This window comes from Scyliorhinus torazame, chromosome 2 (genome assembly GCF_047496885.1).
Source record: "Scyliorhinus torazame isolate Kashiwa2021f chromosome 2, sScyTor2.1, whole genome shotgun sequence".
Lineage (NCBI taxonomy): Eukaryota > Metazoa > Chordata > Chondrichthyes > Carcharhiniformes > Scyliorhinidae > Scyliorhinus > Scyliorhinus torazame.
The window spans coordinates 142,489,759-142,517,420 of NC_092708.1; the positions used below are offsets into that span (position 1 = coordinate 142,489,759).

The 27,662-nt window shown below is 50.7% G+C and overlaps 1 long non-coding RNA gene across 1 annotated transcript; it reads left to right on the plus strand.

Moving 5' to 3' along the window:
* The first annotated feature begins 45 nt into the window (after positions 1 to 45).
* LOC140407805 (uncharacterized) lies at positions 46 to 22,163 on the plus strand. Its single transcript, XR_011939813.1, has 3 exons — positions 46 to 171; positions 8,402 to 8,466; positions 21,132 to 22,163. It is a non-coding gene; the product is annotated as an uncharacterized lncRNA (long non-coding RNA).
* The last annotated feature ends 5,499 nt before the right edge of the window (positions 22,164 to 27,662 follow it).

Below are 27,662 nucleotides of genomic sequence, written 5' to 3' on the forward strand. Positions count from 1 at the left end.
ACGCATGCGCAGTGCAGCCGCATTTTCTAAAATCTGGCCGCAGTCTTTTTGAAGTCCGTTCGCAGCAGGCATTGTTAAAAGCCGGCTGCAAAAAGTTTGAGGAGAATGCTGTGATTGGTTGCTTTCTGAGCTTTGATGCTGATGAAGTGGAAGTCTCTTACTCCAAGAATGGTGAGTGATCCAACGATGGTTTCACCGCTGCTGTAACTTCAACCAAGAGACATCAACTTTTTTCATCTTGATGTTTAAACATTCCAAAACAAAGTGCCTGCAGGTCGTATTTGGAAACTTTGTCAATTAATTGATTTTTAATTGTCTTTTATTTTTTTACATTTTTAACTGTAATGTTTAGGTGAAATGTGGTGCACCTCCAATTTCTAGAGGATGAAAACATTTTCAGTTTCTGCATTTTTTTCCTGTAAAATTTTATCAAATAAACCCCCTCCCCCCCCCCCCCCCCCCCTGAATTTGTAAACAAAAAGCTGGCTGCTGTGGCTGTTGCCCGCGAATTTGTGCAATCAGAGACGCAGAAGATTTTTTAAAAAATTCTATGTAATCTTCCTGCCTGAAGGAAGGCAGACAGCAGGTCACGCCCCCCCGAACATTGACATCACGTGCTTTGGGAGCGATTGCGATTCCTCCATTTTGACAGCAGCAAACAAGGTAGGAGAAAATGGTGGGTCGCGAAGGTCGGCCGGCGTGGGTCGCAAAGGTTGGCCGGCGTGGGTCGCAAAGGTTGGCCGGCGTGGGTCGCGAAGGTTGGTCTGCGTGGGTCGCGAAAATCAGCCGGGTTGCGTCCCGAAGGTTGGTTGGTTGGTAAAAATGGGTGCCCGGAAAGAAAGTTTGAAAAACACTGCCTTACACAACCATTTTTAAAATTTGGACACATGACAACCGATAGACAATTGAGGATCCAATCAAAATTTTTACTTGTAATAATGCAGTTTTTTCACCTGTTAACTATCCAAATAAAGATCTAAATTATCATTAACAGTGTGTTACTCCATCTTTGAACTGTTTAAATTTGTGTGCTTATGGTAACCTATTGTTAAAAAAAAACACACAGTGAAGGAACCGTGCAGACTATTGTGCATTCTGACAGAACGGCAAGTATTCTCTTGAAGGTGGAAGAAAACTCCATTAATAAGAGCCATGCTATCGACTTGAGAGTGAATGCAAATTTCCCAATTTGGTGCATGAGGACAAAAGTCTGATTTTTTAAAAATATCATTATTGAATGCTTTTCAACAAAAATATAAATATACAAAATATCAAAAGAACAACCAAAGAACATCAGAAGAACAGCACAGCAACCACAACAAACAACCCCAACTCTCCAGCCCCCCCTGACACCGATCCCATCCACGTCCCGCATTTGCTATTTTAGCCCCCTTACCCCCCCACACATCTTGCTGACCCCTCAAACCTCCTCGAAGAAATTGATGAACGGTTTCCACCTCCGGGTGAACCCTTCTACCGATCCCTGCAGAGCGAACTTGATCTTCTCCAACCACAGGAATTCTGCCAGGTTGCTCACTCACACCCCTGCCTTCGGCGGCTCCGAGTCCCGCCAACATAACAAAATCTGTCTCCGGGCTATCAGGGAGGCAAAGGGCAATACATCGGCCTCCCTTCCCCCCCTGCCCTCCCGGATCTTCCGACACACCAAATATCGCCACCTCCAGACTCGGGACTACCCCCACACCTAGAACCTCGGACATAACCCCTGCCAAACCCCCTCAATCTTCTGCCAGAACCCCCTCAATCTTGGACACGCCCAGAACATATGGACGTGATTCATAGATCCCTCGCGTACCGCCCACACCTATCCTCCACCCCCTCAAAGAACCTGCTCATCATCACCACTGTCATGTGGGCCCTATGCATCACTTTAAACTGGATGAGGCTTAACCTCTTACACGACGAAGATGCATTCAACCTCCTCTCCCAGCTCCTCCTCCCATTTGCACTTAATATTCTCCACCAGTACCTTGTAAATATCCGACACCTTCATTTCCCCTATTTCGTCCTCCAATAGAAACTTATCTTGCAGCACCGGAGGCAGTAACCCTGGGAAGGCTGGCACCTCCCTTCTCATGAAATCCCAAACCTCCAGGTACCTAAAACCATTCCTCTTGGGCAACTTATTCAATTCCTCCAACTCATCCAGTCCCACGAATTTGCCCCCTATAAACAAGTCCCTGAAGTACTCATTCCCCATCCACAGCCAACCCCGGAACCTCGCATCTAATCTCGTCAACACAAACCTCTGGTTATCAGAAATAGGCGCCCATAACGCCATTCCCTCTGACCCCAAGTGCTGCCTACACTGCCCCCACACTCTCAAAGCCAATACCACGGGGTACCTGGCCGGCGAGAAGAGCTGAGGTGCCAACAACAAAGCCCTCAAGCTCGTTCCCCTACACAATGTTGCCTCCACCCATCCCCAGTCCGACCTCTCCTCCATGGCCCATTTCCTCACCATCGCAATGTTTGCAGCCAGTAATAATTTATCGCATGTGGCACCCAGCCCCACCTCCCCTCCCCCATTTCAGAAAAGGCCGCCGCCCACAAAAAACCCCGAAATCAACCCATTGACATTCTTGAAAAATGGCTTAGGGACAAAGATAGGGAGGTTCTGAAACATGAAGAGAAACCTAAACCGCGCCGTTGTTTTTACTGTTCCCACCCGCCCCGCCAGCAACAATGGCAGAACGTCCCCTGTCGTGCCCCTGTTCAAAAAAGGGAATAGGGATAACCCTGGAAATTACAGGCCAGTTAGTCTTACTTCGGTGGTAGGCAAAGTCATGGAAAGGGTACTGAAGGATCGGATTTCTGAGCATCTGGAAATACACTGCTTGATTAGGGATAGTCAGCACGGATTTGTGAGGGTAGGTCTTGCCTTACAAGTCTTATTGAATTCTTTGAGGAGGTGACCAAGCATGTGGATGAAGGTAAAGCAGTGGATGTAGTGTACATGGATTTTAGTAAGGCATTTGATAAGTTTCCCCATGGTAGGCTTATGCAGAAAGTAAGGAGGCATGGGATAGTGGGAAATTTGGCCAGTTGGATAACAAACTGGCTAACCGATAGAAGTCAGAGAGTGGTGGTGGATGGCAAATATTCAGCCTGGATCCCAGTTACCAGTGGCGTACCGCTGGGATCAGTTCTGGGTTCTCTGCTGTTTGTGATTTTCATTAATGACTTGGATGAGGTAGTTGAAGGGTGGGTCAGTAAATTTGCAGACGATACGAAGATTGATGGAGTTGTGGATAGTGAGGAGGGCTGTTGTCGGCTGCAAAGAGACATAGATAGGATGCAGAGCTGGGCTGAGAAGTGGCAGATGGAGTTTAACCCTGAAAAGTGTGAGGTTGTCCATTTTGGAAGGACAAATATGAATGCGGAATACAGGGTTAACGGTAGAGTTCTTGGCAATGTGGAGGAGCAGAGAGATCTTGGGGTCTATGTTCATACATCTTTGAAAGTTGCCACTCAAGTGGATAGAGCTGTGAAGAAGGCCTATGGTGTGCTAGCGTTCATTAACAGAGGGATTGAATTTAAGAGCCGTGAGGTGATGATGCAGCTGTACAAAACTTTGGTAAGGCCACATTTGGAGTACTGTGTACAGTTCTGGTCGCCTCATTTAGGAAGGATGTGGAAGCTTTGGAAAAGGTGCAAAGGAGATTTACCAGGATGTTGCTTGGAATGAAGAGTAGGTCTTACGAGGAAAGGTTGAGGGTGCTAGGCTTTTTCGCATTAGAACGAAGAAGGATGAGGGACGACTTGATAGAGGTTTATAAGATGATCAGGGGAATAGATAGAGTAGACAGTCAGAGACTTTTTCCCCGGGTGCAACAAACCATTACAATGGGACAAAAATTTAAGGTGAATGGTGGAAGATATAGGGGGGATGTCAGAGGTAGGTTCTTTACCCAGAGAGTAGTGGGGGCATGGAATGCACTGCATGTGGAAGTAGTTGAGTCGGAAACATGAGGGACCTTCAAGCAGCTATTGGATAGGTACATGGATTACGGTAGAATGATATAGTGTAGATTTATTTGTTCTTAAGGGCAGCACAGTAGCATTGTGGATAGTACAATTGCTTCACAGCTCCAGGGTCCCAGGTTCGATTCCGGCTTGGTTCACTGTCTGTGCGGAGTCTGCACATCCTCCCCTGCGTGGGTTTCCTCCGGGTGCTCCGGTTTCCTCCCACAGTCCAAAGATGTGCAGGTTAGGTGGATTGGCCAAGATAAATTGCCCTTAATGTCCAAAATTGCCCTTAGTGTTGGGTGGAGGTGTTGACTTTGGTAGGGTGCTCTTTCCAAGAGCCGGTACAGACTCAATGGGCCGAATGGCCTCCTTCTGCACTGTAAATTCAATGATAATCTATGATTAATCTAGGACAAAGGTTCGGCACAACATCGTGGGCTGAAGGGCCTGTTCTGTGCTGCATTTTTCTATGTTCTATGTTCGCACCTCTTAAAATCCGCCTTCATCCGTTCTACCAATGGGGCCAAGTTCAACCTGTGCAGCAGGGCCCAGTTCTGCACCACCTGGATACCAAGGTATCTAAAGCCCATCCCCACCACCCTGAACGGCAGCTCCCTAACCTCCTTTCCTGCCCCCTAGCACTGATCGGGAACACCTCACTCTTTTCTTTGTTCAATTTATACCATGAAAACCAACCAAATTCTCCTAAAATTCCATAATACCCCCAATGCCGCCCAACAGGTCTGAAATATATCCTACCAAATCATCCGCATATATTGACACCTTATGTTCGACAACACCCCCCCCCCCCCCCCCCCCGCTCCATGCCTCTCCAATCCCTCAACGCCCTGAGCCCCATTGCCTATGGCTCTATTGCCAAAGCAAAAAACAACAGGGAGAACAGGCACCCCATCGCGCCCCACAGCGTAGAAGTCTGACTGTTTACGAGAACAGCCTTTATACATTGAGGATTGCTGTAAATTATCCAACACTGCCTTATTGAGGATTGTCAATTATTTTACACTTAATTGTTGGTATGCTCATTTACTAATACTCTTGCCTTTGGGCAGAAATTCAAATTTCAATGCAGAAATTGAGCATACAATTTAACATTTCAACCTAAATTTTTATCCAGATCCTTTACAGTTCCAATTGAGCAATGTTTTCTCTGGGGCCAGGTATTTCGATGGGTCAATGGATTTCTGGGCTCTCAATCAAGCCTCATTATGTATTCTTGGCTGGTAGATCAGACCTCCATTAGAGTACCAAAACACCTGAGCCCCAGAGAACACAATGCTTGGTTGAGATCTCTGCCTCTCTGATCTCTGCTGTCAATTGCACAATACTTATTTACAGAAGGTAAGATCTTTCAAGTGTTTGCAGCTTCAGCTACTGAGCCTTTAAAGGGTCTGGATGTTTGATGTTTTTATTGGGCTGAGGTAAATATAAGTTTTTTTTAAGAAAATGGAAAGTTACCTATGAATTATTATTTTTATAGCTTTTTATTACACATCAACTGTCACTATAGTGTTCTTTGATTTTATACATTGTAAAGTGGTAAATGGGCATAGAAGTTTCATAGCTTGGCATATGGCATGAAGGGCCAAAGGAATTGTCTGGAGCATACATTGGCATGAGGGCTATAGATGTTAGATGGGGGATCAGATCTTGGTATGTGGGACATGAGGGCCCATAGGAATTGGGAGGGCACTAATCCTTGGTATGAGGGACCATTGTAGTGGATGCAGCACACCTGGGCACGGGGGCACGTGGAGGACAACATTATCTTACCTCTTAAAAGGTCCAAGCATGCAGACTATAGTACAAAACTGAGGTGCCATGAACCCAAACTCAATGATAACCTGGCCTAGCTCCATGAAAATGATGGAGAATAAGACATGCCTGTCCATAGAACCATAGAAAAGTTACAACACAGAAGGAGACCCTTCAGTCCATCTTATCCATGCCAGCCCAAGGCCATCCAGGTGCCTTTTTTAATCCCACCTTCCTGCACCCGGTCCATAGCCCTGTAGCTTTCAGCATTTAAGGTACAGTTCCAGGTACTTTTTAAAAGAGTTTAGGGTCTCTGCCTCCACCACCAACTCAGGCAGCGAACTCCAGGCTCCCACTACCCTCTGCGTAAAAAATGTTTTTCCCTTTGTCCCCTCAACACCTTCTGCCACTTATCTTGAATCTATGATCCCGGTTCTAGAATTCTTTGCCAAGAGAAATAATTTTATCCTGTCCACTCTACCACTTACCCTCATAATTTTGTACACTTCAATTAAATCACACCTCAGCTTTCTTTGTTCCAAGATGTTGTATCTGTTAAATCACAAATACTTCGTCCAGTATATAAATTAAACTTTTACCCAGGTGCCTTTAGTTGCAAGATGGACAAAGGACAAACACAAGTAAAGGTTCAATAAGGTTATTAATAATAATACTATGAATCCTTAAATTGCCCACAGTAAACCAGAAGATACCACAGGTTCAAGTATGCTACCCGCAAAGATGGTTTCGTTGAACTGCAGGCCTGATTCTATAATAATAATAATTTTTATTGTCACAAGTAGGCTTACATTTACACTGCAATGAAGCTACTGTGAAAAGCCGCTAGTCACCACATTCCGGCGCCTGTTCGGGTACATGGAGGGAGAATTCAGAATGTTCAAATTACCTAATAGCACACCTTTCAGGTCTTGTGTGAGGAAACCGGAGCACCCGGAGGAAACCCATCCAGACACGGGGAGAACGTGCAGACTCCGCAGACAGTGACCCAAGCCGGGAATCAAACCCGGGCACTGTGAAGCCATAGCACTAACCACTATGCTACCGTGCTGCCCCAGATTCTCTGAGTCCCTCTGGTCTGTCGTCATGAAGGTGAATGTCGATGGCAGCTTCTTCTTTCCTTCCTTCTCTGGTCAGTCTTCCGGATGGTCAAGGTCACCTCCCTCGTCGAGTCTCCGCTGTTGGTGTGTCTAGGATGCGTACCTTTATCCCCCTCCCTCCCTGCCTGTCCAGAAAGCTCTCTGGCTTCCGGCCAATGGGGTCTTGGGAGGGGGTCCCAATACCCAATGGGTTTCTTGATGTCTGCCTGACAGGATGCCGGGGCCCGCCCCGAAGTGTCCATTGCCATGGTGATGCTTACATGTAACCTGTTGCCATATCAGTTAATGGCAGGAAGTCTGGCCGGATCTGGACTTCTACCAATAGGCTAGTGCATTTCAACGGAGTGCTGGTTCTCAGTAGATCATCTTTGATGGGTGATTGATGGGACAGGTCCAGACATGTTTCTGTGTCTTTGTATATTTGATCTTAGTCAAGTTTGGCTGTGTTTGATTTTAATATGCCCAATTCTTTAATTTAGGATATCCAATATAATCAGCGTTAAAACTACACGCTGATCATATTAACACAAAGGAAAATAACTGTGGTGAATGTATGGCTGTAACAATTCACCATGTGCATATCTGTATTATGCTGTTGCCCATGTGGGCTCCACCTATGGACCATTGTAAGGTATTACCTATGATGTAGCATGTTGGGGCCTGTGTGGGTTCCGCCCCTGGCTCCACCCCTTGAGGGGAGGTATAAAGAGCAGTCGCCATGTAGACTGCTCTCACTAATAGATCAGTCGCAAGCATGCACTGTTCTAGTTGATTAAAGCCACAGTTTACTTCTACTCTGGGTTTTGTGTGAATTGATGGTCCCATCAATAACCCCAACCTATCCAATCTCTCCTCGTAGCTATACTTTTCTAGCCCTGGCAACATTCTTGTAAACCTCTTCTGCACTTTCTCCAGAGCAATTCTGGCCTATAAGGGGATCCATACCCTACACACCCCCGCACCCAATCTCATGTACACAGGGCACCCGCGGGCCTGATCCGCCATGCAGAAAATGCCAGATTGGCACCTTGGCACTGCCAGTCTGGCACACTGGCAGTTCCCCTGCTGGCAGGAAGCCACCTGGATCCAGCAGAGGGCAGTAGAGCAGAGCTTCTGATTGGCTGTTGCAAGGGAAAATTGCATACCTCCATTGTGGTCACCCTAACTTGAAGGTGTACCTGAGCTAGAGACCCTAGCTATTCGAGTGAAGACAAGCATCCAGCAGAGGGCAGTAGAGCAGAGCTGCTGATTGGCTGTTGCGTGGGAAATCTGCATACCTCCGTTGTGGTCACCCTAACTTGAAGGTTGTTTGTGGAGGAGCTGTTGTCAAGTGACACTTAAACCCGAAACACTTCTTCCGTGTTTCGCTCCCTACCCCCTCCTCGAACCAAAAAAACCAACCGCTGTAAAGATCAAGGGGAAAGCTCGAGGGCAGGTAGAAGTTGAACCGTGATGTCACAGCCTGCAGGTAAGGGATTGGCTGGTGACTGGTAAGTAATTTTTCTTTTATTTTCCCTCAGGTGTTATCGTGCAGGGCGCAGAGGTTGCTGAGTGAGTGCTTGCTGAGAAGGGGAGTGAATAACAGGTAAGCTCTTTCTTTCTTTTTCTTTTTTGATCTAGAGGGGATGGCAGGGAAGGTAGTGCAATGTTCCTCCTGCAGAATGTTTGAGGTGAGGGACGCTGACAGTGTCCCTGCTGATTTCATCTGTGGGAAGTGCACCCATCTCCAGCTCCTCAGAAACCGCGTTAGGGAACAGGAGCTGGATGAACTTCGGATCATTCGGGAGGCAGAGCTGGTCATAGATAGAAGCTTCAGGGATGTAGTTACTCCGAACAATAAAGATAGGTGGGTGACGGTGAGAGGGGCTGGGAGGAAGCAGTCAGTACAGGGATCCCCTGTGGTCGTTCCCCTTAGTAACAAGTATACCGCTTTGGATACTGTTGGGGGGGGGGGGGGGACTTACCAGGGGTAAGCCATGGGGTACAGGTCTCTGGCACAGAGTCTGTCCCTGTTGCTCAGAAGGGAAGGGGGGAGAGGAGTAGAGCATTAGTCATTGGAGACTCCATAGTTAGGGGGATAGATAGGAGATTCTGTGGGAACGAGAGAGACTCGCGGTTGGTGTGTTGCCTCCCAGGTGCCAGGGTGCGTGATGTCTCAGATCGTGTTTTCGGGATCCTTAAGGGGGAGGGGGAGCAGCCCCAAGTCGTGGTCCACATAGGTACCAACGACATAGGTAGGAAAAGGGATAGGGATGTAAGGCAGGAATTCAGGGAGCTAGGGTGGAAACTTAGAGCTAGGACCTGGGTTGTTACCCGTGCCACGTGATAGCGAGACGAGGAATAGGGAAAGAGAGGAGTTGAACGCGTGGCTACAGGGATGGTGCAGGAGGGAGGGTTTCAGATTTCTGGATAATTGGGGCTCATTCTGGGGTCGGTGGGACCTCTACAAATGGGATGGTCTACACCTGGACCAGAGGGGTACCAATATCCTGGGGGGGAAATTTGCTAATGCTCTTCGGGAGGTTTTAAACTAGTTCAGCAGGGGCTTGGGAACCTGAATTGTAGCTCCAGTATACAGGAGGTTGAGAGTAGTGAGGTCATGAGTAAGGTTTTAAAGTTGCAGGAGTGTACCAGCAGGCAGGAAGGTGGTTTAAAGTGTGTCTTCTTCAATGACAGGAGCATCCGGAATAAGGTAGGTGAACTTGCGGCATGGGTTGGTACCTGGGACTTTGATGTTGTGGCCATTTCGGAGACATGGATAGAGCAGAGACAGGAATGGTTGTTGCAGGTGCCGGGGTTTAGATATTTCAGTCAGCTCAGGGAAGGTGTAAAAGAGGGGGAGGTGTGGCATTGTTAGTCAAGGACAGTATTACGGTGGCAGAAAGGACGTTTGATGAGGACTCGTCGATTGAGGTAATATGGGCTGAAGTTAGAAACAGGAAAGGAGAGGTCACCCTGTTAGGGGTTTTCTACAGGCCTCCGAAAAGTTCCAGCGATGTAGAGGAAAGGATTGCAAAGATGATTCTGGATAGGAGCGAAAGCAACAGGATAGTTGTTATGGGGGACTTTAACTTTCCAAATATTGACTGGAAACGCTATAGTTCGAGTACTTTAGATGGGTCCGTTTTTGTCCAATGAGTGCAGGAGGGTTTCCTGACACAGTATGTAGATATGCCAACGAGAGGCAAGGCCATATTGGATTTGGTACTGGGTAATGAACCAGGACAGGTGTTAGATTTGGAGGTAGGTGAGCACTTTGGTGATAGTGACCACAATTCGATAGTTTACTTTAGTGATGGAAAGGGTATATACTGCAGAGCAAGAGTTATATCTGGGGGAAAGGCAATTATGATGCGATGAGGGAAGACATAGGATGCATCAGATGGAGATGAAAACTGCAGGGGATGGGCACAATGGAAATGTGGAGCTTGTTCAAGGAACAGCTACTGTGTGTCCTTGATAAGTATGTACCTGTCAGGCAGGGAGGAAGTGGTCGAGCAAGGGAACCGTGGTTTATAAGGCAGTCGAAACACTTGTCAAGAGGAAGAAGGAGGCTTATATAAAGATGAGACATGAAGGTTCAGATAGGGCACTCGAGAGTTACAAGTTAGCAAGGAAGGATCTAAAGAGAGAGCTAAGAAGAGTCAGGAGGGGACATGAGAAGTCTTTGGCAGGTAGGATCAAGGATAACCCTAAAGCTTTCTATAGATATGTCAGGAATAAAAGAATGACTAGGGTAAGAGTAGGGCCAGTCAAGGACAGTAGTGGGAAGTTGTGCTTGGAGTCTGAGGAGATAGGAGAGGTGCTAAATGAATATTTTTTGTCAGTATTCACACAGGAAAAAGACAATGTTGTCGAGGAGAATACTGAGATTCAGGCTATTAGACTAGAAGGGCTTGAGGTTCATAAGGAGGAGGTGTTAACAATTCTGGAAAGGGTGAAAATAGATAAGTCCCCTGGGTCAGATGGGATTTATCCTAGGATTCTCTGGGAAGCTAGGGAGGAGATTGCTGAGCCTTTGGCTTTGATCTTTAAGTCATCTTTGTCAACAGGAATAGTGCCAGAAGACTGGAGGATAGCAAATGTTGTCCCCTTGTTCAAGAAGGGGAGTAGAGACAACCCCGGTAACTATAGACCAGTGAGCCTTACTTTTGTTGTGGGCAAAATCTTGGAAAGGTTTACAAGAGATAGGGTGTATAATCATCTGGAAAGGAATAATTTGATTAGACATAGTCAACACGGTTTTGTGAAGTGTAGGTCGTACCTCACAAACCTTATTCAGTTCTTTGAGAAGGTGACCAAACAGGTGGATGAGGGTAAAGCAGTTGATGTGGTGTATATGGATTTCAGTAAAATGTTTGATAACGTTCCCCACGGTAGGCTACTGCAGAAAATACGGAAGCATGGGATTCAGGGAGATTTAGCAGTTTGGATCAGAAATTGGCTAGCTGGAAGAAGACAAAGGGTGGTGGTTGATGGGAAGTGTTCACACTGGAGTCCAGTTACTAGTGGTGTACCACAAGGATCTGTTTTGGGGCCACTGCTGTTTGTCATTTTTATAAATGACCTGGAGGAGGGCGTAGAAGGATGGTAAATTTGCAGATGACACTAAAGTCGGTGAAGTTGTGGACAGTGCGGAACGATGTTACAAGTTACAGAGGGACATAGATAAGCTGCAGCGCTGGGCTGAGAGGTGGCAAATGGAGTTTAATGCAGAAAAGTGTGAGGTGATTCATTTTGGAAGGAATAACAGGAAGACAGAGTACTGGGCTAATGGTAAGATTCTTGGCAGTGTGGATGAGCAGAGAGATCTCGGTGTCCATGTACATAGATCCCTGAAAGTTGCCACTCAGGTTGAGAGGGTTGTTAAGAAGGCGTACGGTATGTTAGCTTTTATTGGTAGAGGGATTGAGTTTCGGAGCCATGAGGTCATGTTGCAGCTGTACAAAACTCTGGTGCGGCCGCATTTGGAGTATTGCGTGCAATTCTGGTCGCCGCATTATCGGAAGGATGTGGAAGCATTGGAAAGGGTGCAGAGGAGATTTACCAGAATGTTGCCTGGTATGGAGGGAAGATCTTTTGAGGAAAGGCTGAGGGACTTGAGGCTGTTTTCGTTAGAGAGAAGGTTAAGAGGTGACTTAATTGAGGCATACAAGATGATCAGAGGATGGATAGGGTGGACAGTGAGAGCCTTTTGCCTCGGATGGTGATATCTATCACAAGAGGACATAGCTTTAAATTGAGGGGAGATAGATATAGGACAGATGTCAGAGGTAGGTTCTTTACTCAGAGAATAGTAAGGGTGTGGAATGCCCTGACTGCAACAGTAGTGGACTCGCCAACACTAAGGGTATTCAAATGGTCATTGGATAGACATGGACGATAAGGGAATAGTGTAGATGGGCTTTAGAGTGGTTTCACAGGTCGGCACAACATCGAGGGCTGAAGGGCCTGTACTGCACTGTAACGTTCTATGTTCTATGGATACATTGGCAGTGCCAGGTGCCATCCTGACCAGAGGACATGCACCTGGGGGCCTCCGATCCCCTGAGTGACCTCCAGGAGTGCCGTTCCATCTTGTAGAAAGAGGGTTATCTCCTTTGAGGAGTCCCCTGTGCCCATTGAGGACAAACACTCAAGTCATACACTCCTTATCCCTGCCCACTACCCTGGCTTCGAAAACCTGAGACCCTCTTCCCAACTACCCTTCCCCCTTTACTGGCAGGTAAACATTACTTAATTGATCTAATTTGCACTAATTTTCTTTTTTTTTAAAATATGTTTATTAAGAAATTTTAACAAAGTTTTCAACCATACAAAACAACCCCCCTCCCCTCCCCCCCACCCCCCCCCCCCCCCCCCCCCCCGTAACACAAAAGAAAGAAAGCTCGCATAGCAAGACATGGACACGGCAAGTCAATATGATACAGAGCTTTGTACATTGGATTCCTCCCGTACATATCAGTTTCCCGGATCATTCATGTATTTTCTTGCTCTAATGCCCCCCAGAAAGGCCCCCTCCCCCCCCCCCCCCCCGGGTTGCTGCTGCTGCTGTCCGACCTTCCTCTAGGTCTAGGAACGGTTGTCTAGGAATAGTCTAGGAACGGTTGCCACCGCCTGTAGAACCCCTGCGCAGACCCCCTGAAGGCAAACTTTATCCTCTCCCACTTGATAAACCCTGCCATATCATTTATCCAGGCCTCCACGCTGGGGGGCTTCGCCTCTTTCCACATTAACAAGATCCTTCGCCGGGCTACTAGGGACGCAAAGGCCAGAATGCCGGCCTCTTTCGCCTCCTGCACTCCCGGTTCGTCCACTATTCCAAATAGTGCTAGTCCCCAGCTTGGCTTGACCCGGACTTTCACCGCCTTATATACTGTTCCCGCAACTCCCCTCCAGAACCCCTCCAGTGCCGGGCATGGCCAAAACATATGGACATGGTTTGCCGGACGTCCTGAGTACCTCCCACATCTGTCCTCCACCCCAAAGAACCTACTCAGCCTCGCCCCCGTCATATGCGCTCTGTGAACTACCTTAAACTGTATCAGGCTAAGCCTGGCATATGAGGAAGAGGAATTAACCCTACTTAGGGCATCAGCCCACAGCCCCTCCTCAATCTCCTCCCCTAGCTCCTCTTCCCATTTATCTTTTAGCTCCTCTACCAAAGCCTCCCCCTCTTTCATCTCCTGGTATATCGTCGACACCTTGCCCTCCCCGACCCATACGCCCAAAATCACCGTCTTGAATCCCCTGTGCCGGGAGCAGCGGGAATTCCCTCACCTGCCGCCTCACAAACGCCCTCACTTGCATATACCTGAAAGCATTTCCCGGGGTAGTCCAAATTTCTCCTCCAGCGCCCCTAAGCTCGCAAACGTCCCGTCGATGAACAGGTCCCCCATTCTTCTAATCCCTGCCCGATGCCAGCTCTGAAACCCCCCGTCCATCCTTCCTGGGACAAACCGATGGTTATCCCTGATCGGGGACCACACCGAGGCTCCCATCACTCCCCTATGTCGTCTCCACTGCCCCCAGATCTTTAATCTTGCCGCCACCACCGGGCTCATGGTGTACCTTGTCGGCGAGAGCGGCAGCGGTGCCGTCACCAGCGCCCCCAGGCTCGTTCCTTTGCAGGACGCCATCTCCAACCTCTTCCATGCCGCCCCCTCTTCCTCCATCACCCAGTTACGGATCATCGCCACGTTGGCTGACCAGTAGTAGCCACCCAGATTTGGCAACGCCAACCCTCCTCTATCTCTGCTACGCTCCTGGAACCCCCTCCTTCCCCTCGGGGTCTTGCTCGCCCACACAAATCCCAATATGCTCCTGCTTACCCTCTTAAAGAAGGCCTTGGTAATCACAATTGGGAGGCATTGGAATACAAAAAGAAACCTTGGGAGAACCACCATTTTAATTGACTGTACCCTGCCCGCCAGCAAGAGTGGCAACATGTCCCACCTTTTAAAGTCCTCCTCCATCTCTTCCACCAGCTGCGTCAAATTAAGTTTGTGCAGTGCCCCCCAGCTCCTAGCTACCTGAATCCCCAAGTATTGAAAGCTCCTTTCCGCTCTCCTCAACGGTAGGTCGTCTATCCCTCTTCCCTGATCTCCCGGCTGCACCACAAAGAGCTCACTCTTTCCCACATTGCGCTTATAGCCCGAAAAGTCTCCAAACTCCCTTCGGATCTGCATGACCTCAACCATCCCCTCCACTGGATCCGCCACATACAGCAACAAGTCGTCTGCGTACAGCGACACTCGATGTTCCTCTCCCCCTTGGACCACCCCCTTCCATTTCCCGACTCCCTTAACGCCATGGCCAAAGGTTCAATTGCTAATGCAAACAGGAGAGGGGACAGGGGGCACCCCTGCCTCGTCTCTCGGTACAGCCGGAAATACTCCGACCTCCGCCGGTTCGTGACCACACTCGCCACCGGGGCTCTGTACAGGAGCTTAACCCAACTAATAAACCCTCGCCCGAACCCAAACCTCCTCAACACTTCCCAGAGATACTCCCACTCTACTCGGTCAAAGGCCTTCTCCGCGTCCATGGCTGCCACAATCTCTGCCTCTCCCTCCACCGATGGCATCATTACACATTTAGGAGCCATCACACATTGGTATTTAGCTGCCTACCCTTTACGAATCCCATCTGGTCCTCGTGAATCACCCCCGGGACACAGTCCTCAATCCTCGTAGCCAACATTTTTGCCAGCAACTTAGCATCTACGTTGAGGAGCGAGATCGGTCTATACGACCCGCATTGCAGTGGGTCTTTATCCCGCTTCAAAATCAAAGAGATCGTCGCCTCCGACATTGTCGGGGGCAGAGTCCCCCCCTCCCTTGCTTCATTGAAGGTCCTTACCAGCAACGGGGCTAACAGGTCTACATACTTCCTATAAAACTCTGGCCCCGGGACCTTCCCCGCCTGCATGCTCCCCAGTCCTTTAACCAGCTCCTCCACACCAATGGGGGCCCCCAAACCAGCCACCTCCTGCTCCTCCACCCTCGGGAACCCCAGTTAGTCCAAGAATCGTCACATCCCCTCTTTTCCCCCTGGGGGCTGGGACCTATACAGCTCCTCGTAAAAGGCCTTAAAGCCTCATTCACTTTCACCGCACTCTGCACCGTAGTTCCCCTGCCATCCTTGACTCCACCTATTTCCCTCACTGCCATCCTCTTACGGAGCTGATGTGCCAGCATCCGACTCGCCTTCTCCCCATATTCATATAGCGCCCCTGTGCCTTCCTCCACTGTGCCTCTGCCTTCCTTGTGGTCAACAGGTCGAACTCCGTCTGGAGACTTCGTCCCTCCCTGAGTAGTCCCCCATCAGGAGCCTCTGCATATCTCCTGTTCACCCTTAAAATCTCCCCCACTAACCTCTCCCTTTTCCTGCCCTCTCTCTTCATCCTATGAGCCCTGATGGAGATTAACTCTCCCCTGACCACCGCCTTCAGCGCCTCCCATACTACTCCCACCTGCACCTCCCCATTGTCATTGGCCTCCAGATACCTTTCGATGCACCCCGCACCCTCCCACACACTTCCTCGTCTGCCAACAGTCCCATGTCCAACCGCCACAACAAGCGTTGGTCCCTCTCCTCCCCCAGTTCTAGCTCCACCCAATGCGGGGCGTGGTCTAAAATGGCTATGGCCAAATACTCCATTTCCTCCACTTTCGGGATCAATGCCCTGCCCAAAACAAAAAAATCTATCCGGGAGTAGGCCTTATGTACATGGGAGAAAAAAGAAAATTCCCTGGCCAAAGGCCTGGCAAATCTCCAAGGATCTACTCCCCCCATCTGATCCATAAACCCCCTGAGCACCTTGGCCGCCGCCGGCCTCTTCCCCGTCCTAGATCTGGAACGATCTAATGCTGGGTCCAACACCGTGTTGAAATCCCCACCCATTATCAAGCTCCCTACCTCCAAGTCTGGAATACGCCCCAACATCCGTTTCATGAATCCAGCATCGTCCCAGTTCGAGGCGTATACATTTACCAATACCACCTCCGTCCCCTGCAACCTACCGCTCACCATCACGTATCGGCCTCCATTGTCCGCTAATATGTTCATGGCCTCAAACGACACCCGCTTCCCCACCAGTATTGCCACCCCTCTATTCTTCGCATCCAGCCCCGAATAGAACACCTGTCCTACCCATCCCTTCCTTAACCTGACCTGATCTGCCACCTTCAGATGTGTCTCCTGAAGCATGACCACGTCTGCCTTCAGACCCTTTAGGTGCGCGAACACTCGGGCCCTCTTAACCGGCCCATTTAGGCCTCTCACATTCCACGTGATCAGCCGGATTGGGGGGCTACCCACCCCTCCCCCCCGCCGACTAGCCATCTCCTATCTTAGGCCAGTCCCGTGCCCGCGCCTCCCGCACCCTCCAGTCCCCCCGACGTGGAACCCCCGCCCCGACCACCTTCCATTTTCAGTTCCCCCTCGACCAGTGCAGCAGCAACCCTATTGTCCCCCCCCCCTCCTCCCTTTCCCTCCCCCCCCTCCCCGCTAGATCCGCATCTAGCTCTTTTGCTCCTCCCATACTACTTCCGTGAGTCAGCTGACTTCTGCTGACCCCGGCTTCCCCGCCTTCCCGTTGATCTCCTCCATGTGGGAGTCTCTCCTCCTCCTTACCTTCCTCCATCCCTCCCCTCCCTAGCGCGGGAAAAAGCCCGCACTTTCCTGAGCCTGCCCCGCCCCCTGTGGCACAGCTCCTGCTGCGGCCTTATCCCAGTTCCCCCATCCCCGAGTCTCACCTCCCTCCAGCACCGACGCCCACATTTCCCACTATCTCGTCAACAGACAAAAAATTTAACAAGAACTCTTCCCACATCCCCCTTCATCATCCAACCCATGAAACAATATTTACCCATATTTACAGCCCCGTATACAGTCAACATCCCCCCACAACCACAGCCCCTCAGTTCGAGTCCAATTTTTCCGTTTGGATAAAGGTCCAAGCCACTTCTGGCGTTTCAAAATAGTGGTGTCAGTCCTGATAAGTGACCCACAGTCGCGCAGGCTGCAGCATTCCGGACCTGACTCTTTTTTTGTGCAGCACCACCCTGGCCTGGTTGAAGCCAGCTCTCCTCTTTGCCACCTCCGCACTCCAGTCCTGGTAGACTCGGATCACCACATTCTCCCATCTACTGCTCCGCACCTTCTTGGCCCATCTCAGGACACTTTCTTTGTCCGCGAAGCAATGGTACCTCGCCACTATCGCCCTTGGCGGCTCAACAGCCCCGGGTCTCCTTGCCAGGACTCGGTGAGCTCCTTCCAGGGGGCTCGGAGAAACCTCCGCACCCATCAGCGAATGGAGCATCGTGCTCACGTACGCCCCGGCATCAGCTCCCTCCACTCCTTCGGGGAGACCCAGAATCTGGAGATTCTTCCTCCTCAACCTGTTCTCCAGGACCTCGAGTCTCTCGGCCCACCTCCTGTGCACCGCCTCGTGCGCCTCCATCTTTACCGCCAGGCCCAGGATCTCGTCCTCGTTCTCATTAGTTTTATCCCTCACCTCACGGAGCTCCACCGCCTGGGCCCACTGGATCTCCTTCAGCCCCTCGAGTGCCAACAGCATTGGCGCCAGCACCTCCTTTTTAAGCTCCTCCACACAGCGCCTGAGGAATTCCTGCTGGTCCGGCCCCCATGCTGCTCGATTTCCGCCCTCCGCCATCTTGTTGTTTCCCTCTCGTTTTTGCCGCTGCTCCAAAACCTTTTTCTCCGACGCTCCACCGCTACTCCCTGCCATACAACGTAAGGGGGACCTTACTTCACCTTCCCACACGAGATTCAATCAAAACATTTCCGTTGGGGCTCCTCTGGAGAGCCCAAAAGTCCGTGATAGCAGGAGCGGCCGAAATATGCGGCTTAGCTCCGCATCGCCGCAACCGGAAGTCCTAATTTGCACTAATGATAATGGGTGCATCTAACCTGATTGATATATAGAACAAACAATCTGACCCCAGGCATCATTTCAGTTAATGCAACATGCACGCATGTTCCCTCCTCCGGCCTGTCCTGTGAGAGTTCTTCTGCGGGATGGTTCCAAAGCTCCAGCTGAATATTTTGACACATTAAGCGCTTACAGCACATTTGCTCATAATTCTGCTGCACAGCAAAGCCCGTGGAGATTGCTTTAACACAATCAATGCTTTGCTATTATTTGAGCTGTCCAATATTATGAATGTTGTCACATAATCATCTACCCACCCTGGGCAAAGTCAGTGTTTTATGATCTCTGACATCACCTGTTTTTCAGACACTTGTTGCACACACTATTAGCATGTTAACACTTCAATGCCTATGCCTGGTCAAAGCAAGTAGAACATGGTGGCCTTGGTACCCAACCATTTTGTCTTGGATTCAAGGCATGATGGTTTACTTTGCACTTTATGTGGGCCTCTGGAATTGGACCATGTTATTATGTTTTTGGTTGTCACTCACACATGCACTGCTTGAATTTCCTTTTGACCATTTTCTGTTAATAAAAGCCCAGGATACATTTTTTACCTTGTCATCACTGCTTCTACCCAGGGCATATTATAAGCAGGGTTTAAAGTTTAGGACAGGTTTTTACTCCATGCTGGCTTCAAGAGCGATGGCATCAGATGCTAAAAACATTGCTAGTCTGCAAACCAAATCCCACCCCCAGGCTATTTGCATAGAGGCTAGATTGGAAGTCAGCAGGAATACCTACCCACACATGGCGATTAGTCAATTTTAGTAATTTTTAAAAAACATTTTTAAAAATAAATTTAAAGTACCCAATTCATTTTTTCCAATTAAGGGGCAATTTAGTGAGGCCAATCCACCTACCCTGCACATCTTTGGGTTGTGGGGGAGAAACCCATGCAAACAAGGGGAGAATGTGCAAACTCCACAGAGGGGAAGATGATCTTGGATAGGACTGGTGGACACGCAATACCTCCAAAAGTAGGTCCACTGCTCTTGTCTGACAGCAGCTTGCATAGCTAAAGCCGTCGGTCTTCCCGCATGACATGGGCCTACCCCTGCCACCGGTAAAACACTAGCAGCGGCAGCATGGGGCCCTAAAGTATCCACTACTTGAACAGTTAAGGGCCCATAGGCCCAAGGATGGTTAGGCTGCGCAATGCCTTTGCTATTCCTCATATAATTTGAGACTAGTTGCAGACAGGCAGTGGGTTGAAAATCCATTGGATTTTATGTGTCCCCAAGCCATCAAACCTGCCGACAAGGGAGCATAAAATCCAGCCTAATCTGCAGTCAGTTATCAAATTTAAATTATTTGACATTAATTAGAAAAGGCATCAGAACTAGGGGTTTCCTGGATTCTCACATCTGTTTATCATTGGAGATGATTCTCCGTCCAGCGACGCCAGAATCACGACTAGCGATCGGGCAGCGAATCAGCTGTCAGCCGAAAATAGAGGTTGGCGCCAGGCTCCCAACAGAGTGCCATGCTCTGGTGATTCGATGGCGGCGTGAATAAGCGATTTTCATTTTCATTTCAATATGTTCCACACCCTGTGCTGGCACGGGCATGCAAAACACACAGTAACACTCATTAACATATCATTCACTAGCCCAGCCAGGTAGTCTCCGGCCTCCCGCGATGCTCCGCCTCCACCAATAGGGATCAGGCACTGTGGCTGCTGAGGGAGAGAGAGGAGGTAAGAAAAGTTTCCAAAGGCGCAATGGTGGGCGGACAGTTGTGCTGCTGGCTGGAGGGCATCTGCCAGGGCCAGCGGGGGTACAGGGGGGGACCAGGAGCCGGGCCATGGGTTCTGAGTGTCCCCCCCGGGATCGGGGTGTACAGGCACGGACAGCCATTGCCCCGGCCTGCAAGGCAGCTATCTGGCTGTGACTTCACTACTGCCCATTGTATCCTGTAAATGTGCCCAGCCCCACCAGCCGCTTGGGTGCCCCAACCCCAGGCCACCTCCCCAGGAACCCCAGACGCCAGTCGCTCTTTGACAGGATATGCGTGGTCCAGCACAACTCGTGGCTCACCAGGTGTTGACAGTCCTCAGTGCATCCATCCAAGGCACTGCCCCACTGCAGGGGAAGAGCATAGCATACCCAGAACAGCAGACACATGCGCCATGGGGCTTTGCTATCCACCCTGGCACATTGCCCTCCCAGGACGGATACCCCACTATCAGCTAGCCCACCCAGCAGGACCAAACTTGGCCGTCACCAAGCCCCACCATCCCACTGAGCCCCTGCTCCCATCCATCCTGCCCCTGGACAGGTAGGCACAAGTTGTGCATTGCAAAGAGGTCCCACTGCACACCACAGCTATGATCCCAACAGGTGCCCACCTTCTTTCCCAGCCCCATCGGCCCTGCCTGCAAACATGCTACCAAGCATGGCATCAGTCAGTGATACAGGGTGGCCCACTCCCCCCACAACTAGGTGCCACTCTGCTGGCGGAGAAGCACATGACCCACCTAAGGAAGCCACCCTCAAAGACCGCACAGGAGGGTGCAGGACAGGGGCTGCGGAGAATTGCGCTGGCATGGGTAGCGCCAGCCACTGGTACCCCTGCCAGCAGGGACAGGTGGCTGGGTTAGAGGCCCCAGTGCCAGGCACCAATGGGACAGGGGCTGCAGTGCAGAAGGCAGTGGGCTGGGGGTGGAAGGGGAGAGGGGCACATGTGGGGGCGGGGCTGCAGTGCAAGCCAGGGTCACCGTGTAGCCTGCTGGACCTGGATGGGTACGAGAGTATTGACCAGCTAACGTTTCTGCCCTTTACCCCTTGCAGGCAATGGATTTCAGACTCCAGCAAGGAATGGTTGGCATCTGCCTGGCCGTGATGGCCTTTGCGGATGCAATGAGGCTGCACGAGCAGGAGCTGCTCAAGGAATACGCTGCAGAAGAGGAGCCTGTCCCAGAGGAGCAGGGGTTAGCTGGTGAGACTGGAGAGTCAGCCGTCCAGCAGTCCTAGGAGGAGGTGGGAAGGAGGCGATGCATCAGGCCCCTTGTATACCGGCAGCACCTGTCCTTCAAGGACTTTCTGGACCAAGCGTATCGCCAATGACTGAGGCTGAGAGGGTAGACCATGCGACATCTGTGCTAGATGATGGCGCACCTGGAACTGCGGGGGTATGGGGGAGGACACCTTCTCCCGGTGGCCGTCTAGGTAACGGTCGCCCTGAACTTTTTTTGCCACTGAGTCCTTGCAGGCGCCAAGTGAGGACCTGTCTGGGATCTCATAGATGTCAGTACACAGATGCATCTGGGCTATCAAGGATGGCCTATATGCCCGGGCGACACAATAACTCAACTTCAGTCTGGACTAAGACCACCAGGTTGCCCGGGCAGCAGGATTTACCATCATCACAGGCATGCCCCAGGCCCAGGCGGTGATAGATGGGACATATGCCCCCCTATGAGCACTGGCACATGAAGTGGTGCCCTTCATCAATAGGAAGGGCTTCCACTCGATGAATGTGCAGTTGGTATGTGTCATGATATACATCAACATATCATGGTGCAATCGCACACACACTGACGGACATACAGTAGGACCAACCAGCATATGCAACATCGCAGCCAATCACCAGTGAGAGTACACGCACTATAAAGACAGGGGACACCAGAGTTCCCGCTGATTCTAGCAGCAGCCAGCTCAGAGCACAGAGCTCACAGCCTGCCTCTCAGACATTCACCATGTGCTGAGTGCCTCACCTAGATAGTGATAGGACAGGGTCCACAGATAAGCTGGTAATGCACGTACCCAAGCTTACAGTCTGTTATTACAGTTGAGTTGTTAATAAAATAGACTTACACCATCTCCAGCCGTGTTGACCTGTTTGTAGACCAGAACACCCAACACGACAGTATGTGACCACCAGCTGCATATCATGCACGCCTGTGCCCGATACCCAGGCAGCGTGCATGTCACATTCGTTCTGGTACACTAGTCAGTGGCTAACACCTTTGAGGTGCACCCTTGGGCGACAGGGTTACCTGCTATCGTCCTGACTGATGACACCTATCCAGAGGCCCAGACTGACACGGAGGACCGCTATAACGATGCCCATGCAGTGACTAGGAGCGTCATCGAGTGGCACATCAGTGTCTTCAAGATGTGGTTGAGGTGCCTGGACCACTCTGGTGGGACCCTCCAGTAAAGCCTCAGGAGGGTCTCTGATATCGTGGTGGCCTGCTGCATCCTCCACAACATCACGAAGCAGAGGGCATGATGCTGGAGGAACATCAGGCTTTGTCCAATGCGGAGGATGCAGAGGAGGGCCAGGATGGGTAGACAATGGGGCCCAGGAAGGCACAGGGTGCCACAGACATGTGCACCAGGCTGCCGCGCAGGACGTCATGATCACCTGCAGGTTCACTGACTGGGGGCGTGGCCACCAGCAGCTCAATTGTCCCGTCCCACCCCCAAAAACACATCCCCCCCATGTCCCCCCTCCCTGCATCCCCCCTCACCACAGTTCCACCACCATCTCCCAGCTTCCCACCAGCTTCACCACAGTGTGTTGGCCCTGGATTGGCAGTAACAGCGGGTCTGGTCCATGGTGGAGACTGATGGCGACCCGCTCCGTGATGAGCTCTGGTGCTCTGCATCGTTTGACAGAGTCTGATTCACACCCTGCTGTCATATTCCACTGTCCGCCGGGTGATCCCTGTCTGCATGTTGGCCATTCCATCACACGGGCCCACAGACCTTCAGGGGAGATGGGGCTCGGAATGTTGGTGAACAGGTGTTTATTTGTGACAATGCTATGTACAATAACTGTGCTCTAAACCCTAACGCTATGTTATGTGCTGCACACGTGCCAACTTTACTGGTGTCTACCTTTATAATCTTACTGGTGGGTCTTCAGGCAGTGCATCAGAAGCGGAGCGTATCCTACCCTCTGACCTGGGCCCCTTTGGCGGCTGTCCTCTGGAGCGACCGTGCCTGGATGGGCTCGGCAGTCTTCCGGGTTTCACAAGTGGCATTGTGCCACCCTGTTCCGCCCGCTGCCCATCGGATGCGTCTGGGACAGGTGGGAGGGATTTAGAAGTGCTGCGTTGTTCCAGCACCTCCCCTGCGGGAGTCACCGGCACGGGCCCCATCACCTCCTCTTCACCCGGGGTGCTCGATGACCCTCAGGCTACGCCTTGAGACGGGGGTGAGGCCGGAGCGAGATCCAGGGCTCCGCCGTCACCTGGTTCTGCCAGTCCTGGAGGCTTTCTCTCTTCTCAACCAGGGTCTCAATGCTCACAAACATGGAGCACAGACACTGCCCATGTTCCAGAGGGACTTTACCACATCACTCAGGGACCGTGCTAGGTACCTGTGTCTGGCTCAGGTCAACATCCGGCCAATGCTCTCGACACCCGCAGCCATGGCCCGTTGTGATTGGGCCACACTCTGGAGTGCAGCAGCAATTTCCATGTGGCTTTGGTACATGGCTGCCCTGTCCTGCAACTCAGACACTGCCTGCACACTGTGCCCATGGCCTTGGACATCCTGACTCATGGCCGTGACCTTCGTACCCAAAGCCTCCACCGTGTATGGCACCCATGTGGTGTTGGCCTGAGTGGCATGCATTTTCAGCAGTGCCTCCTGCTCCTGCGGGTGGTTGGGCACATCGGTTGCACCTGCAAGCTCTGAATTGTAGTTGACACCCCCTGCATCTTTAACATTGATGGGACCGCCCTTTCCAGAAGTTCAAGTCCAGTCTGGATGGCAGCTAGTCAGTGGGGTGCACAATCAATACTCTTGAGACCACGAGGAGTCATATCGATTCAGCTTTAATCAGATAGAACTGTACCCAGCAGCGATGTTACAGAAGTGAAGGTTGCTGGGACGGCACGGGCTCTTATACCCCGCCTCTCAGGGCGGGGCTATGTACATTACCCAATGATCAGCAAAGATCAGTGGGAGACTAGAGGACTGGGAAATCTTTAGGGGGCAACAGAAAGCTACTAAAAAAGCTATAAAGAAGAGTAAGATAGATTATGAGAGTAAACTTGCTCAGAATATAAAAACAGATAGTAAAAGTTTCTACAAATACATAAAACAAAAAAGAGTGGCTAAGGTAAATATTGGTCCTTTAGAGGATGAGAAGGGAGATTTAATAATGGGAGATGACGAAATGGCTGAGGAACTGAACAGGTTTTTTGGGTCGGTCTTCACAGTGGAAGACACAAATAACATGCCAGTGACTGATGGAAATGAGGCTATGACAGGTGAGGACCTTGAGAGGATTGATATCACCAAGGAGGTAGTGATGGGCAAGCTAATGGGGCTAAAGGTAGACAAGTCTCCTGGCCCTGATGGAATGCATCCCAGAGTGCTAAAAGAGATGGCTAGGGAAATTGCAAATGCACTAGTGATAATTTACCAAAATTCACTAGACTCTGGGGTGGTCCCGGCGGATTGGAAATTAGCAAACGTGACACCACTGTTTAAAAAAGGAAAAAAGGATGTAGGCAGAAAGTGGGTAATTATAGGCCAGTGAGCTTAACTTCGGTTGTAGGGAAGATGCTGGAATCTATCATCAAGGAAGAAATAGCGAGGCATCTGGATGGAAATTGTCCCATTGGACAGACGCAGCATGGGTTCATAAAGGGCAGGTCGTGCCAAACTAATTTAGTGGAATTTTTTGAGGACATTAACAGTGCGGTAGATAACGGGGAGCCAATGGATGTGGTATATCTGGATTTCCAGAAAGCCTTTGACAAGGTGCCACACAAAAGGTTGTTGCATAAGATAAAGATGCATGGCATTAAGGGGAAAGTAGGAGCATGGATAGAGGATTGGTTAATTAATAGAAAGCAAAGAGTGGGGATTAATGGGTGTTTCTCTGGTTGGCAATCAGTAGCTAGTGGTGTCCCTCAGGGATCAGTGTTGGGCCCACAACTGTTCACAATTTACATAGATGATTTGGAGTTGGGGACCAAGGGCAATGTGTCCAAGTTTGCAGACGACACTAAGATAAGTGGTAAAGCAAAAAGTGCAGAGGATACTGGAAGTCTGCAGAGGGATTTGGACAGGCTAAGTGAATGGGCTAGGGTCTGGCAGATGGAATACAATGTTGACAAATGTGAGGTTATCCATTTTGGTAAGAATAACGGCAAAAGGGATTATTATTTAAATGATAAAAAATTAAAACATGCTGCTGTGCAGAGAGATCTGGGTGTGCTAGTGCATGAGTCGCAGAAAGTTGGTTTTCAGGTGCAACAGGTGATTAAGAAGGCAAATGGAATTTTGTCCTTCATTGCTAGAGGGATGGAGTTTAAGACTAGGGAGGTTATGCTGCAATTGTATAAGGTGTTAGTGAGGCCACACCTGGAGTATTGTGTTCAGTTTTGGTCTCCTTACTTGAGAAAGGACGTACTGGCACTGGAGGGTGTGCAGAGGAGATTCACTAGGTTAATCCCAGAGCTGAAGGGGTTGGATTACGAGGAGAGGTTGAGTAGACTGGGACTGTACTCGTTGGAATTTAGAAGGATGAGGGGGGATCTTATAGAAACATATAAGATTATGAAGGGAATAGATAGGATAGATGCGGGCAGGTTGTTTCCACTGGCGGGTGAAAGCAGAACTAGGGGGCATAGCCTCAAAATAAGGGGAAGTAGATTTAGGACTGAGTTTAGGAGGAACTTCTTCACCCAAAGGGTTGTGAATCTATGGAATTCCTTGCCCAGTGAAGCAGTAGAGGCTCCTTCATTAAATGTTTTTAAGATAAAGATAGATAGTTTTTTGAAGAATAAAGGGATTAAGGGTTATGGTGTTCGGGCCGGAAAGTGGAGCTGAGTCCACAAAAGATCAGCCATGATCTCATTGAATGGCGGAGCAGGCTCGAGGGGCCAGATGGCCTACTCCTGCTCCTAGTTCTTATGTTCTTATGATAGACCCCGCGGTCTAGCCAATGGTCATTCCTCTCTCAGGTACTGCAATACCTGGTATTATCACATTCACCCCGTTAAAAAAAGAGCCAGCGGGGTGATGGCCAGTGTTACTGTCGCCTTTTCAGGGTAGGACCAGGTATTGCAGGTACCATGCTGTCGAGGGTAACGGAGAAAGTTCTTGTGTTGTTTATTTTCTTCATGGTGCTGCAATCAGACGATCGGGTGGCCTGGACGTCCTACTGGAGCGTCTAAGTTTCGTCGACGATCCTGGTGAGAGCCCCGGCGGTTGTGACTCCAGGAACGTGGTGTCTTCCTCCCAGGCAGTTTTGTCACCCCTAGGCGGCGCTGTAGGGTCGTAGAATGGGCAGGAGGAAGAGGTGCCTGTAGGGGGCGTCGGTGCCTGCTCGGCTCTGGGTCGGGATTCTGGCGGCAGTACTGACCCTCCGGTCAGGTGCAGTGGGGGGGGGGGGGGGGCAGTGGCTCGGGCATGCGTAGGGCTCCGGCGGGCGGCAGGTCCTGAAGGGAGACCGTATCTTGGCATCCGTCGGGGAACGCTATGTAGGCGTACTGGGGGTTGGCATGCAGCAGGTGGACCCCCTCGACCAGCGGGTCCGACTTGTGCGCCCTTGCATGTTTCCGCAGCAGGACGGTTCCGGGTGTCACTAGCCAGGTTGGGAGCGAGGTCCCCGAGGAGGACTTCCTGGGGAAAACAATGAGACGTTCGTGAGGTGTCTGGTTCGTGGTAGTACATAGCAGTGACCGAATGGAGTGAAGGGCCACTGGGAGGACTTCTGGCCAGCGGGAGACTGGGAGATTCCTGGACGGAAGGGCCAGCAGGACGGTCTTCCAGACCGTTCCGTTCTCCCTTTCTACCTGCCCGTTTCCCCGGGGGTTGTAGCTGGTCGTCCTGCTCGAGGCGATGCCTTTACTAAGCAGGAACTGGCGCAGCTTGTCGCTCATAAAGGAGGACCCCCTGTCACTGTGGATGTATGCGGGGAAACCGAACAGTGTAAAAATACTTTGGAGGGCCTTGATGACGGTGGTTGTGGTCATGTCTGGGCAGGGGATGGCGCATGGGAACCGGGAGTACAGCTGCAGCAAGGAGTTTAGATCGGGCAGCGCGTCATCAGCCGTGCTGGGGGCTTGAGGCCCCATCCAAGATGGCGCCGGCCATGGATCGCACGTGGAGTTCGAGGACGGAGACGCCGACGATTGGACCGGCGAGGGACAAAATGTCTGCGCGCACTCCTCCAGCGTGGTTGCCGGGGGGGGCAAAATGGCCGCGGCTGCGACGCTGCCCGGAGGGACAAAGGCTGCGGTGCGCGTTGGGGCGGCGGGGCTGGGAAAAAGGAGTGCGGTGGGCCTTGGACGGTCGGGACTTGAAAAAAACGGCTGTGGTTGCACAGCGGGTGGCTGGAAGAACGGCTGT